Source organism: Sphaeramia orbicularis, chromosome 5, assembly GCF_902148855.1.
Source record: "Sphaeramia orbicularis chromosome 5, fSphaOr1.1, whole genome shotgun sequence".
In the NCBI taxonomy this organism is placed as follows: domain Eukaryota; kingdom Metazoa; phylum Chordata; class Actinopteri; order Kurtiformes; family Apogonidae; genus Sphaeramia; species Sphaeramia orbicularis.
This window is the reverse complement of record NC_043961.1, coordinates 15,263,376-15,276,881: the sequence shown is the minus strand read 5'-3', so window position 1 is coordinate 15,276,881 and position 13,506 is coordinate 15,263,376. Positions and strand designations below refer to the sequence as shown.

At 37.9% G+C, this 13,506-nt stretch overlaps 1 protein-coding gene across 1 annotated transcript in view; it reads right to left on the bottom strand.

The window, feature by feature from the left end:
* cntn6 (contactin 6) overlaps positions 1 to 10,222 on the bottom strand; it is a 157,425-nt gene extending 147,203 nt beyond the window's left edge. The window contains exon 1 of the mRNA XM_030135526.1: positions 10,168 to 10,222. The gene's annotated coding sequence lies outside the window, so the exon portion shown is untranslated. The remainder of the gene's footprint in view (positions 1 to 10,167) is intronic.
* Positions 10,223 to 13,506: the final 3,284 nt, after the last annotated feature.

Genomic DNA, 13,506 nt, shown 5'->3' with positions numbered 1-13,506 from the left:
ATGACCATGATTTTAAATGTTCTGCCTCTACATTTCTGAAATATTTTTCGTGCTCTGACTATAAATAATAATTTTCTACCACAACTAACCATCTACTTTCTTCACATCTCACTGAGGAAGAAAAATATTCTGTGAAACTTTAAGGAAATATTGATGTTTCTAAACTATATGGACAAAAATATTTGGACACGTCATGTCTACAGCTGATCTTACATATAAACTTATAATCAATACTTCCTCTGAGGCATTTTAGAAGGAATGATAACAATTTGAAGGAGTGATATTTTGCTTTTTTAAATGGAATTATGCATTTTCAAACATGTCCCTGTGGTCTACATAAACTGTAAATGCTCTGCTTGGGTCTGAATTCTTCATTAATTCAACTCCACAGGTCCATCTTCAACCCTATTTCTGAGTAATGACACCAGAAAGGTCGTTTTGAGTGCTGGCCCTTTAATGCACATGAGCCACTTCATGCCCCACCCCCTCCAGGTTGTTGACCATGCTTTTGTATCCCATTCAGCCACTTGTGTTGTTAAAGGTGGGGTAGGAGATCCTGGAAAAATGGTGCAAGCAAGCTTGAAAATACACAATTCAAAAGTCCAAACCCCTTTCTTCAGACTTCCCCCCCGAAGCCATGCCTCAAGAGTACTGGATTGTACTCACAGAGGGGGGAGGGACAAATGGCAGTTGAGTTTGATAGACATGTCACCATTCAATCATTTTGATGGGCCGGTTAAAATGATTGGATGGTGTTTTTTCAGTCCTGTCTGTTCCACAGGTGACTAAAAATTTTAATTTTTGTGTTTGAGCATTTAATTAATTGGTTGCAATTGGGGTGAGAATGGGATTTTAAGCAATAAAGTAAAAAATGCTACCGGAAAACATCACCTACCCTACCTTTAATACAACCATCAACTGAACATTTTAGGTAATCGGCTCGAAGTTTGGTCATATTTTCAGTTTTTCTACAACCGCTGCTGCTGATAAACAATTATGTCGTACTCTGAGAAATGTTCGTTGGAAGTCGTGACCTTATATGTGCAAATGTCGTGACGTAACTAGTTATAAAACATAACTAGAAGCACTCGGAGAGCGCAGACCTCCGCCAAGGCTGATCAGTGGCCCCCCCCGTGGGCCCCCCCCCACGCCAAGGAGGTTATGTTTTTGCCAGGGTTTGTTTGTTTGTCTGTCTGTTTGTCTGTCCGTTAGTGTGCAACATAACTCAAAAAGTTATGGACAGATTTTGATGAAATTTTCTGGTCTGCGCCGCCCCCCCCCCCCGATCACCACCAAAATTTTATCATTTCTTCCTTATCCCATTTCCAACAAACCTTGAAAATTTCATCAAAATCTGTCCATAACTTTTTGAGTTATGTTGCACACTAACGGACAGACAAACAGACAAACCCTGTCAAAAACATAACCTCTTTGGCGGAGGTAATTAAACAGTGTGACGGCCCCGCACCTTCCGGGCACTAGAGGCGCTGTCAGTTTCTGTTGCAGGTGGCGACGGCATAATTAGTGACACCTGTGACGGTCCAGCCCTGACTATATAAGCAGCTCGTCCGGGATGATCATTGGCTCTCTGGCTCTCTGGCTCTCTGGCTGGCTCTCTGGTTCTCTGGCTGGCTCTCTGGCTCTCTGGTTGTCTCTCTCTGGTCCGGCCTGGTCTACACGCTCTCTGTCTGGTCTGGTCTCGGTGCTGCTGGCTGTCTGGTCTGGTCCTGCTCTGCCCTGCTTTGCTCCTCCTGGCTGGCGTTTCTGCAGCATTCCGTGTTTTTGTTATTATTAATTTATTTAATAAATCTTTGTTACTTTTTCACCACCTCCGTCTCTATTCTGGTCACCACCTCAGAGCCGGGTTGTGACAACAGGTTGAAGAAATCCAGTTGATTTTTGCCAGAATGAATATAAAGATAACTTTGCAGCACCTGGAGGGTTCAAATTCAAACTTTTTGATCTGTTATGGTCCAAATACACACATAAATATACCAAAGACTAATTAAAGTGGGTCTAGCAAAATATGACCCCTCTAAACAAGTACTTAATCCTTAGGGGTCTGAGCCTATTTTGGCCATTTCTGAGTACTTATATGTGCAAATGTCGTGACGTAACTAGTTATAGATGTAACAAATTAAGCAGGAATTGAAACGGGTTGTAGAAATCCACTTGATTTTTGCCAAAAATGAAAATAAAGATAGCTTTGCAGCAACTGGAGGGTTCAAATTCAAACTTTAAGAACTATTAGCATCCAAATACACAAATAAATGAACCAAAGACTAATAAAAGTAGATTTAGCAAAATATGACCCCTCTAAACAAGCACTTAACCTTTAGGGGTCTGAGCCTATTTTGGTCATTTCTGAGTACTTTTGATTTTGCCTTTATATACTATATAAGGAAATGTTTACTATACGCATGTTTGGTATCGTTTTGTTTTTTTTTTTCAGCACAACTTCATCTATCTCATCTGTCTATTATTTTTTCACTTTAACTTACTATATCAACATAAAAGGACAAAAAACACACAAAAAGTATAAAATCAGATTTGAAAAATTTAAATAATACATTGCATAAATAACACAAAGATGCTTAACGAACCTTTTCAAAGACTTTAAAGTGAATATTGGTTCCAAATATTAGGTATATAAAATTAAAATTGTAATAAATTAAAACTATACTCAAGTATTTGACATAAAAGCATATCTTTACATCAGTGTTTTCTCACAAATGATGAAGGAATGATCAGAAATAAAATACGACCCCTTTTAACCAAACTAACCAATGTAATGATATTTATTCCAGTATAAAACTATATTATGACATTTTTTATTATTGTTTTGCATCACAAACCCCTGTTAGAAAAGAAACACCTGAATTCAACGTGTCCACATACTTTTGTCCACATTGTGTATATACTGAAATAAACATAAGCACTAAAATGTAAAATGAGGTTAAAACGTACCACATGGGTCAGAAAAGTCACAATTTCGGAGATGTCGGATGTCAAAAGTTTGCTTTTTGCTGTAACTGGTTCATCTGGATCAACTTGACAAACATCTCCCTCTAGTTCGTTTTAGTTTTCTTGTGTCTGAGCTGAAGTAAAGTGTTTCCGACAGACGGATGTACCCGACCGAGACCAAACACTGATCACGAAGAGACGGAGGGCAAATGGAAAAACATTATCTGTGTAGGAGTAGATTTATTTTCCTCTTCTTTGTTTATTCTAAGGGGCCACAGTACAGATCGGCCCAGCTTCATCTTGTCGGTCGTCATTATCGACTCGGTTTCCACTATTTTTTTAACCTTCTGGCTTTTTGTTTGTCATCCTGCCCACAGCCTTGTCATGAGCCTCAATCAAATACTGAAGGATTAATCAATATTGAGAGATTTGGTTGATGTCTTTCCTTATGAGACTCACTGGCTTGATACATTCTGGAGAAATTCACTGAAGAAACTTTATCCGTCTAACAATAATAACCACAAAATCGTGACCTACTTGCACCTCGGAGACATCGGACTGTCTCTTCTTTCAATAAAATGCTCATCCTCGTCCTGTTCTCAGTCTTCTGTAGAGTCAGATGTTGATAAAGGTGTTGGATAAAGACCTAAATGAGTGACATCGGCTTATGGTAATTCCAGTCAGATGTTGGCCTTTTTGTCTTCCAACAAAACTTTAAATCAATATAAAATGTTTTCCAGGCATTTTGTCAAAACGCCTATCTGTGATCGATACCGTTATAGGCCGACACCTGTAAGTAATTCCAAATCGATATGTTTTAAGATTCAGAAGAGCTTGCCAAGCGCCGCAACCCAGAACAAGTCAAATTAGAGCCAAATGAAAATGCAGAGGAGCTTCGTTTTTTATTTATTTCTGTTTTTGGGGGGAGCATTTTTGACTGACACTCAGATAAAAAAAGAAAAAAAACGTCACACATGGAAAATAATCATCTGCGTATCGATTTCATTTGATAGTCATATCTTTTTTTTTTTTAACCCGGGCTGTCGAAGCTTGTAATAAGCAGCGTTTACTCTTCTCCACAGTTTACTTAATTGCACTTTCAGGCTCATAACTTCCAAGGTAATCCTGTTAATTTACACCGGCGTCGTTTGAATGCAAGGCAGAACGTTGGTCTGCACGGGGATGAGGAATTATAAGCGTTGGTATTTAGCGGATTGCGAGGATATGGGAGCCATTACGGTCCATTGCAGAGGTTATCTAACAAGCCCTCGCAGCTTTGGATCATTAGCGTACGTGCTCCCGGACCGATGATCGATGTTCATTTACGTTGGCCGTTGTCAGCTGTCCACTTCCACTTTGGGGCAGATCAACTCTATCCCGTTGCTTCCCTTACCTCCCATTGACATTCAAAGTCAGACCGGAGGAGGTTGATTGCATTTAAACGTAGACAGTAGGTTTTATGCATGAGGTACGGGGGACAACACCGGCCCCGCGAGGTATAGAAGTGAAGGAGTTGGCACTGTTCCCCCTATCAGACAGCACAACTCTGTTTTAATGATGCATAGGTCCGTGGCATCCTTGGGGAGGATGTGTTTCTTGGTCACAGTCCAAAAATTTAAAGTAGTTGCTTGTGATCCCCATGATTAATTTATATACCCTAGAAAAAATACAATGGTAATAATTCTTGTGCCCAGAGGATGATGGTCGCAGGTGTTGGAAATACCAAATGGGATGAGGCTAAGCTAATGGTGCCTGGAAGGAAAACTATCTGTCAGGGATAATCCCTAACACTGTAACATGGCGGCATAGATAATGAGCTTCCCCTCCCGCCTCCCTCGGTAGGCCGGCGATATTGAGATAGCTGCGGAGAAATGATTAAACGCGGGATGGATATTGACACGGATAAATGTATGTATCTGGACTGAGGTAGTGCCTGGTTGAACCTTTAGCAATGATTAGCTCGCCACTCCGGAATAGCCAAACTAGGCTAAGAAAAAAAGCGGGTTGGGTGGGGGGGTGGGGGTGAAGCGTGAACTCTGGTAAACCCCGTTCCACTTCATTACACTCTGAGTAATTGGTTAAACACGTGACAGTGAAAATTAACTCCGGCGGCTTTTTTGCAAGAGGTAATTAAGGTCTTTTTGGAAGGGTTAGAACACGAAAACTTTGCATCACAAAAGGGAGGTGTCGGAACACATCCCGGCTTCTTCATTCTGTTAATTCTCACAGCGAAATACCTCGAGACGTTATGAGCTTCAAGTGGAGTTTCTAAAGGAGAAAAAAAAAAAAAAAAAGCTTCCTGATCTCGGATTGAAACCACACAGGAGCAGCTCAGATGGCAAAAAACCGTCAGTCAGCCAGTGAGTGAATATTACACATTGACTGAAGCAGGGAGGAGAATATCGAATGCTAACACTCCGTCAGTTCAATACTGACTCTGCAAACAGTACTACACATGAAGTTTGGGCGTGGAAAGAGCAGGGGAGCACTCAGACGTGGAATGAATACTTATGAACGCTCAGAAAAAGAAGATACACTATGTGGACAAAAGTATTGGGACACGTTGAATTTAGGTGTTTCTTTTTTAACAAGGATCTGGGATACAAAACAATCGTAATTACAAATGTCATAATATATAGATTATAGATTTCAATTGTTATCTTTGCTTCCAAATTGCCTCAGAGGTGGTTTTTACTTAATTTCTCTCAACACTGATTTTTTTCCCCCATCCATGACTATGATTTTAAATATTCTACCTCTAAATTTCAAAATATTTTTCCTGCTCTGACTGTAAATAACAACTGATAATAACAATTTTCTACCACAACTAACCATCAACTTTCTTCACATCTCGATGAGGAAGAAAAATCTATCATTAAACTTTAAGGAAATATTGACATTTATAAGCTATATGGACAAAAATATTGGGACACATCATGTCTACAGCTGTAAGATGTCCTGTTCATAATGATTTGAGATGGTAATAATACACATACAATACAATAACATCACAATATTAATGACAAATGTCATAATATAGTTTTAGATTTTATGTATTTATGTATTTATTTATTTATTTTTAAAATAGATTTGAATTGTCATCTTTGCTTCCAAAACGCCTCAGAGATGTTTTTTACTTATTTCTCTCAACACTGATTTTTTCCCCATTCATGACTATGATTTTAAATGTTCTACCTCTAAATTTCTAAAATATTTTTCATGCTCTGAATGTAAATAGTCATTTTCTACCACAGCTTACCATCGATTTGCTATTGTACGATTAGCCTATTTACTTTTTATTTATTCTTCCTCTTCTCTCTTTTTCTTCTTCTTCTTCTTTCTTTCATATCTTGACCTTGTTCTAGATGTTGCTGTACTTTTAGAATGTAGGCCCTTCTTATGTATTGAGCTGTAACCGTTCAACCTGAGCATACTTTCCCATATCTGTCATTGTGTAACTGTTTTCTTCTAGTATATAAGTACTTCATAATCCATGTGATGTTTTGTTATGTTGGTCGTTTGTCCAGGACAACAGATGGAAATTGCTAAATCTGGTGCATGTATCTTGCTCTTTGTAACTAATGCCAATACACACTGTCCTGTAACTAAATAAATAAATACTAAATACTACTTTCTTCACATCTAACGGAGGAAGAAAAATCTCCCATTAAACTTAAGGGAAATACTGATATTTTTATACTATATGGACATAAATATTGGGACACATCATGTCTACAGCTGTAAGATGTCCTGTTCATGATGATTTGACATATAGACATCAGTAAGCATTTTGGAAGCAAAGATAACAATTTAAATCAAACAAACCAATGCAATGATATTTATCCCAATATAAAACTATATTATTAGTTTAGTTTATTCGTCTCAAACTTCAAAGTAAGAAAAAAAAAACAACAAAAAAACAATAAAAGCAAGAAATCAATTACATATGCACCCATCAATGGTCATTAATCACAGAAAAAGTAACGAAGTACAACAAATTTAACATAAATCTACATATGAATCAACTCATAAAACACAGTTTGATAAGGGACAGAAAGAAGCAAAGACTTATCTAGTCCTGCCCCTTCCTTATTTTCAGTGTCAGATTTTTAACCAAATAAATTTCCTTCATCGGCTATCTATCATATTAAAATAGATAACAATGAATAATATTTGTCATTATTGTTTTGTATCCCAGACCCCTGTCAGAAAAGAAACACCTGAATTCAACATGTCCACATACTTTTGTCCATATAGTTTATTTGCTGACAGAAACAGATTCATATGCAGAACACATAAATATGAGGTTAAAATTTACCACACGGGTCAGAAAAGTCAGAATTTCAGAAATGTCAGATGTTAAAAGTTTGTTTTATTGTAACTGGCTCAGCTGATTTTAAACATTCTATCTCTAAATTTCTAAAAATATTTTTCATGCTCTGACTGTAAATAATAATTTTCTACCCCAACTAACCATCTACTTTCTTCACATCTCTCTTAAGAAGAAAAATCTCCCATTAAACTTTAAGGAAATATTGATGTTTTTATGTCAAATCATCATGAACAGGACATGTTACAGCTGATGTGTACATGATGTGTCCCAATACTTTTGTCCATATAGTTTGTAAACACGACTTTAACCGGTTCTTTATTTGGCTTCAAAAAGTAATTACAATGCCCATTCCTGGTCTGAATGTAATATAATTTTGTACTAGTAACTAACATTTTATCATATTTATCTGTTGATTAATTTACCTCGGATGGATGGATGGATGGATGGATGGATGGATGGATGGATGGATGGATGGATGGATGGATGGATGGATGGATGGATGGATGGATGGATGGATGGATGGATGGATGGATGGATGGATAGATAGATAGATAGATAGATAGATAGATAGATAGATAGATAGATAGATACTTTATTATTATATTATACTTTATTATTATATTTTATCTTCACTTGTGGGGTCTGTAACAGATAAAAAATCTGTTCAGATGTATGAAATCCTTATGTGTGTACCCCACTTAACATGAGTTTGACACCCCTGTCCTTTTTCTTTTTTCTCTCTCTCTTTTTTTTTCTTCTATTACCCCTGTTCTAAGTGTTATTCGTCCACCAGTCGGACAGAACCCAGGTTCACAGGTTAACTGGAGGCAGGGGTGAATGTGAGTGAACGTCTGTTTGTCTCAGTGTCATGGACAGGTGACCTCTACACCTGGACGGACCCTCCCTCTCACCTGATGTCAGCAGGAATCAGCTTCTACCCCTTATGACCCTGAAAGGATAACTGGGTAGTGGACGATAATGAGAGGGTGAGGATGTATGGAAGTATAGCAGGGGGGTCAAACATACGGCCCGTGGACCACAAGTGGCCCACCAGAGGGTCCAATTCGGCCTGTGGGATGAATTTATGAAAAGTAAAAATTACACTGACGATATTAACAATCCAAGGATGTTGAACTGGTTTTAGTTCAGGTTCCACATACAGACCAATATGATTTAAAGTGAAATAATATCATAATAACCGATAACTAATCACTCCAAATGTTTCTATTTGCTTTAGTGCAAAAAATAACATTAAATTATGAAAATATTTATATTTACCAACTATTCAAACAAAAAAAAGATGTGAATATCTTGAAAAAAATGACATTTCTCAAGAGAAATAAGTGTAATTTTAACAATATTATGCATCAACTTATCATTTATACATGTGTATTATGTGTGCAAAACATTTAGGAACAGGCAGAATATTGTTAAAATTGCACAAAATTTTCTTTAGACATTTCAGGTTGTTCATATTTGTTCAGGTTATTCACATTTTATTGTGAAAGGATAGTTTGGTAATGATTTAATGTTTGTTTTGCACTGAAACAAAGAGAAAAAATTTGCACTGTCATTATCTATAGATTATTATGTAACTATTTTACTTCAATGTGGAACCTGAACTAAAACCAGTTCAACATCATTAACTGTTAATGTCTTCTGTGTCATTTTTGCACTTTGTAAATTCATCCCAGGGGCTAGATATGAACCTTTGGTGGGCTGGTTTTGGCTAGGGATGCACCGATTCTGATATGAGTATCGGCATCGGCTCCGATACTCAGTGTGTGTACTCGTACTTGTAAAAGATATTCGATACAAATGCACCGATACCACTTACGGCCGTGTGACATTCCCAGTTCAGTGCAGCAGGTACGCGGCGGTGGAATAATGTGTGTGGAGTGTGAAGAGTGTGGAGATTGGTCAAAATAAATGACGGTGATAAAAGTAACGCTGACTGCAAGTAACGTTAAAGACACAGACGGATATCTGTCCGTCCTCTGCGTACATTCCATCCGTTTTCCAGGTGCTGGAGGATGCGTACCCAGACGGAGAGTGGTGCGGACTGCCGCCAGCGGAAATGAAAACGAAATTTATGGCTCATTTCTCTTTTCTCTACCTGCTGAAGTGAAGCTTTTAAACCTTACCAGCGAAAACGCTGCAATATTAATATCACATTAGTGTTCCCTCTGTCGTCTCCATGTTTGTTATTACTGACATTCTTCTTCTTCTTCTCATAAAACTTGACTCTTCTTCGTGGTATTTGTCCAGTATGGTTAATTCAGAGCGGCGCCCCCTGGTGGATCAATTGAGAAACGCTCATTCCAACACATTAAATGTCAGTAGCAGCACTTTGTTCCAGTCAGACTAATGACAACGACAATAAAGCACATTTACAAAAGGAACTAAGAACTGGAATGGGATTATTAAGTACTCGTATCGGTACTCGATATCGGCAATTACTCAAATGTGAGAACTCGTACTCGCTCTGGAAAAAAGTTGTATTGGTGCATCCCTAGTTTTGGCCCACAGGTTGCATGTTTGACACCGCTGGACTAAACAATCTTAAATATACGACATTCTTTCATTTTTTAAAGCTTTGAACAGGTCTAGTTTGTCTCGTCTGTGACGCCTGGTTTTAATGAACATAATCATGTGTTTCAGACCCTGATAACTCCAAATTATTACTACAGGAGTGTTTCTGCCCACACACACACACACACACACACACACACATTTAAGGGAGGAGGAGATTACTGTAGGCTCCTGCAGCCGCTGTACCTGGAAAAACAGCCCCGGTCGCAGTCATTTATAGCCTGTAATAAATCACCGACCCAACAGACAAGCATGTTTCCCACTGATTGAGTACTCACTGAGTAAGGAGTGTGTTTGCTCTTTCCTCCACAGCCGAGACACAATCGGACCCTGGAAGACACAGAAAAGAAAGACACGAATGTGAAAAGAGAAGGACAAACTGTAGCTACAAACAAATACAACAGCAATGTCTACTGCCACACAGCACTGTGGTACAGAATATCAGTTTGTCTGTTTCCACAGAGCCAATCAAATGTTAGCATTTGAACTGTGACAAGAAGCAGGAAGGACAGTTTGTTACCACTGAGCCAATCATGGATACTGCTCCATGAACTCATTGTCCTCTTGTTTCCGCAGTACTGTGGTCATATATGGTGTATACGCCCCGTACACATCACAATGAAACTATGTCAATCGCAGAAGTTTAATATCGTTTGGGCTTTTCATCCACATGACACCGGCGTTGTCGGTGCCCTGAAATGGTATTTTTTCATGAGCACAGGTCCCAGAGCAGAAAAATGTCACGACGCCACCCTGGTGTTGCTGTATGGATAGATAGAACACCACTTTGATGACACCATAGAACCATGTGACCAGAAGAAGAAAACCCTGGATGTAACAACCAGAAACAACAGCAGCAGCAATGGCAGATTACAGTCATGTTTGTGCTGCAGGCGCTGCTAAGTTTATCAACACTACTACAACAAAATTCCTTCTTCTTCTCCTTCTTCACGTGCTGAAGAAGGACCTCATGCACATGCTCAGTACATTCTTCTATTATTTTTTATTTATTTATTTATTTTAGGGCTGGGCAAGTTAACGGGTTATTACCACGTTAAATCATTCATTAAATAACGCCGACAATTTTTTTTTATCTCACGTTAACGCCGTTTTATTATCGTTCTGCCTTTCAAGCAAGTCTTAGTTCATTTATACATACGGACTCTTATTTTGAAACTCATGCTTTTATTTTGGCGCTCCACACGCACCAAGCGTCGGGGTTGTGTGTACTGAGAGGAGAAAAGCCAGCGAACTTTACAAGTAATGCTGAATCAAACTGTGTGTAATTCCTGCAGTTCAACGCCTGTATGTTTCAGTCATTCTGTTGTTTGCTAAATAATTTCACATGCAAACGTGTCGTTAGAAACATGTTTACGACGTTATTTTGGATGTGTTTATTACAATGTGTTATTAACATGTTTAAGCTAATTCATTTATGCTAGCAGTCGCAGATGGGTTGCTAATTCTTTATGCAGGCTCATGCTAAGTTTATGTAAATTCATTGGTTGTGTTTAGGTATAATATGCCAGCCTTTGAACTAACCTTTACTTATTTACGATGTGATTGTTGTATTAGCAGTCAGTTTAAGTTTATAATAATTACATCTATGCATTTCCCGTGAATATGCATATCATTAGTAGACATAACTAATTGATTTATTTTGTCTTTATTTTATTAGTTAGTTCCTTCTTATGTCCAAACTGGCTACGGTAACACCGAAAGGACAAAACATACGTTAGTGCAACTTATTCCGACCACTAGAGGGCCCCCTTTGCTTGCTTTGAACAACTGAACATCACATATTATTGGGCTTATTAGTATTAGTACTTATTAGTGGGCTTAAGACTCCTGTCAGTCACTCACAAGTGGAAATAAACTGGTGGGGACATAAACATGGAGAAAAGTAGGGGTCTTTTACATGGACATTTTCATTTTAAATGTCTTCAGGTGGTGGGGGTGAGAAGGACACAGTTGTTTGGAAGCACTGCAATGTGGAATTATTTTTATCACCGGAATACTTCAAGTCTGAAATATCACTTAAAGGCAATACACGCTGTTGATGCCGGCAACCCCCCCCCCACACACACACAATATAAATTAAAAAAATGTTAAATAAAATATAAAGCACTATTTTATTTACATTCTTCTGTTATTTTATTGTATCCTGCTGCTCTGTCTGTGTTTGTGTACAGCTGTGGCATATGTATTACACACAGTTTTAACCCAGTTTTCCTGTTTCGACCTGGACGCATATATTTCTGGAAATGATACATGTATGGACGCAAAACTTTTAAAATGTGCAAAAAATCTGGTCACTGGTCCCCTATCCTTTTCCTGTGACTGGATAGGCCTATGGCATGTGTGATGTTTATGTCCACAGTTCTGTGTCAGCAGGGGCACAGGTTACCAGTCTACACAGGATAGAACCAGGGCACTGATGGGCTCTGAGCTAAAAGACAAATGAGGAAGTTAGTCCCGCTGTACTGTAAACATAAACACTTGGACATAAAATACTGAACCCTGGCTGCTCTTTTAGACCTTCAAGGTGTGGGTTAAATTTGTTTGAATTTACCACCGTTATCTGTCAAAAAGCGGATTAAAGGAGCTGGAATTTTGTCATTTTAGCTGAAGAAGATGATGGTAGCCACCTTAAAATGACACATGTACTCCATTTTAAGGAAACACAATCATCAACTTCAATGAATGAATGAATGAAATCTGTATTTGGAACATATGCAATAATACAATAAATAAATACATTCATTTATATAATTTCCATAAAGTGTTGGAAATGGAGCTGGCTGAAGAAAAAACATATTAATTCCGTCCCCAAAATTCAACTCATTATCAACACACAAATTATATTCACCTTTTAGATGCCTTTTTTTTTTTAATATTCAATTTTGATATAAAGATTTCAAAAAAACTGTCTGTTCTATCCAGTTATGCTGCTTGTTGCAATATTGTCACTTTGGCGCTCATACACTTTCTATCAATCAGTATGATGATTATGATAGACAGACAGACAGACAGACAGATAGATCAAAATCCATTATACATGTGCTAAATATAAACCAGTACAAATACAATATACAATCGTTATACTTTATAATTAAACTGAATCGACACCATGTGAATCTTGCTCATCATCTGTCAAATCACTAAATATTAATTCTGTACATGTCAGTATAAACAGAAAATTCATAAAAACATCTGATCCTGCATCAGAATGTGGGTTCAAAGCAATTAAAACATATGAATGTGTGATCGTAACTGGTGCAGAACATGCGTTACATTTAACACTCATTCATAGATGTCAAACGCACTGAGACAATTAATGTTTTTACTGTCTCATATATTTGTGAGGCTGGTGTTCAGCTGAAACGTTCATAGTTATCTTCTCTTGGTAACATCTGCTGTTCACATCAGCGAGTAAACAAAGGTTTACACCAGAGGATCGGCGCCGCTTTGTCACAATTATACCTTAATTAGCTTTTCTATTGTTCTGTATCTTCATCATCATGGATCATGTGTTCGTTTAGTCTATTAGTGATATGTGACTCACGCATGAGTGTGAATCATCGTGAATTCAGTAACTTTCACTATAAACCATGTGC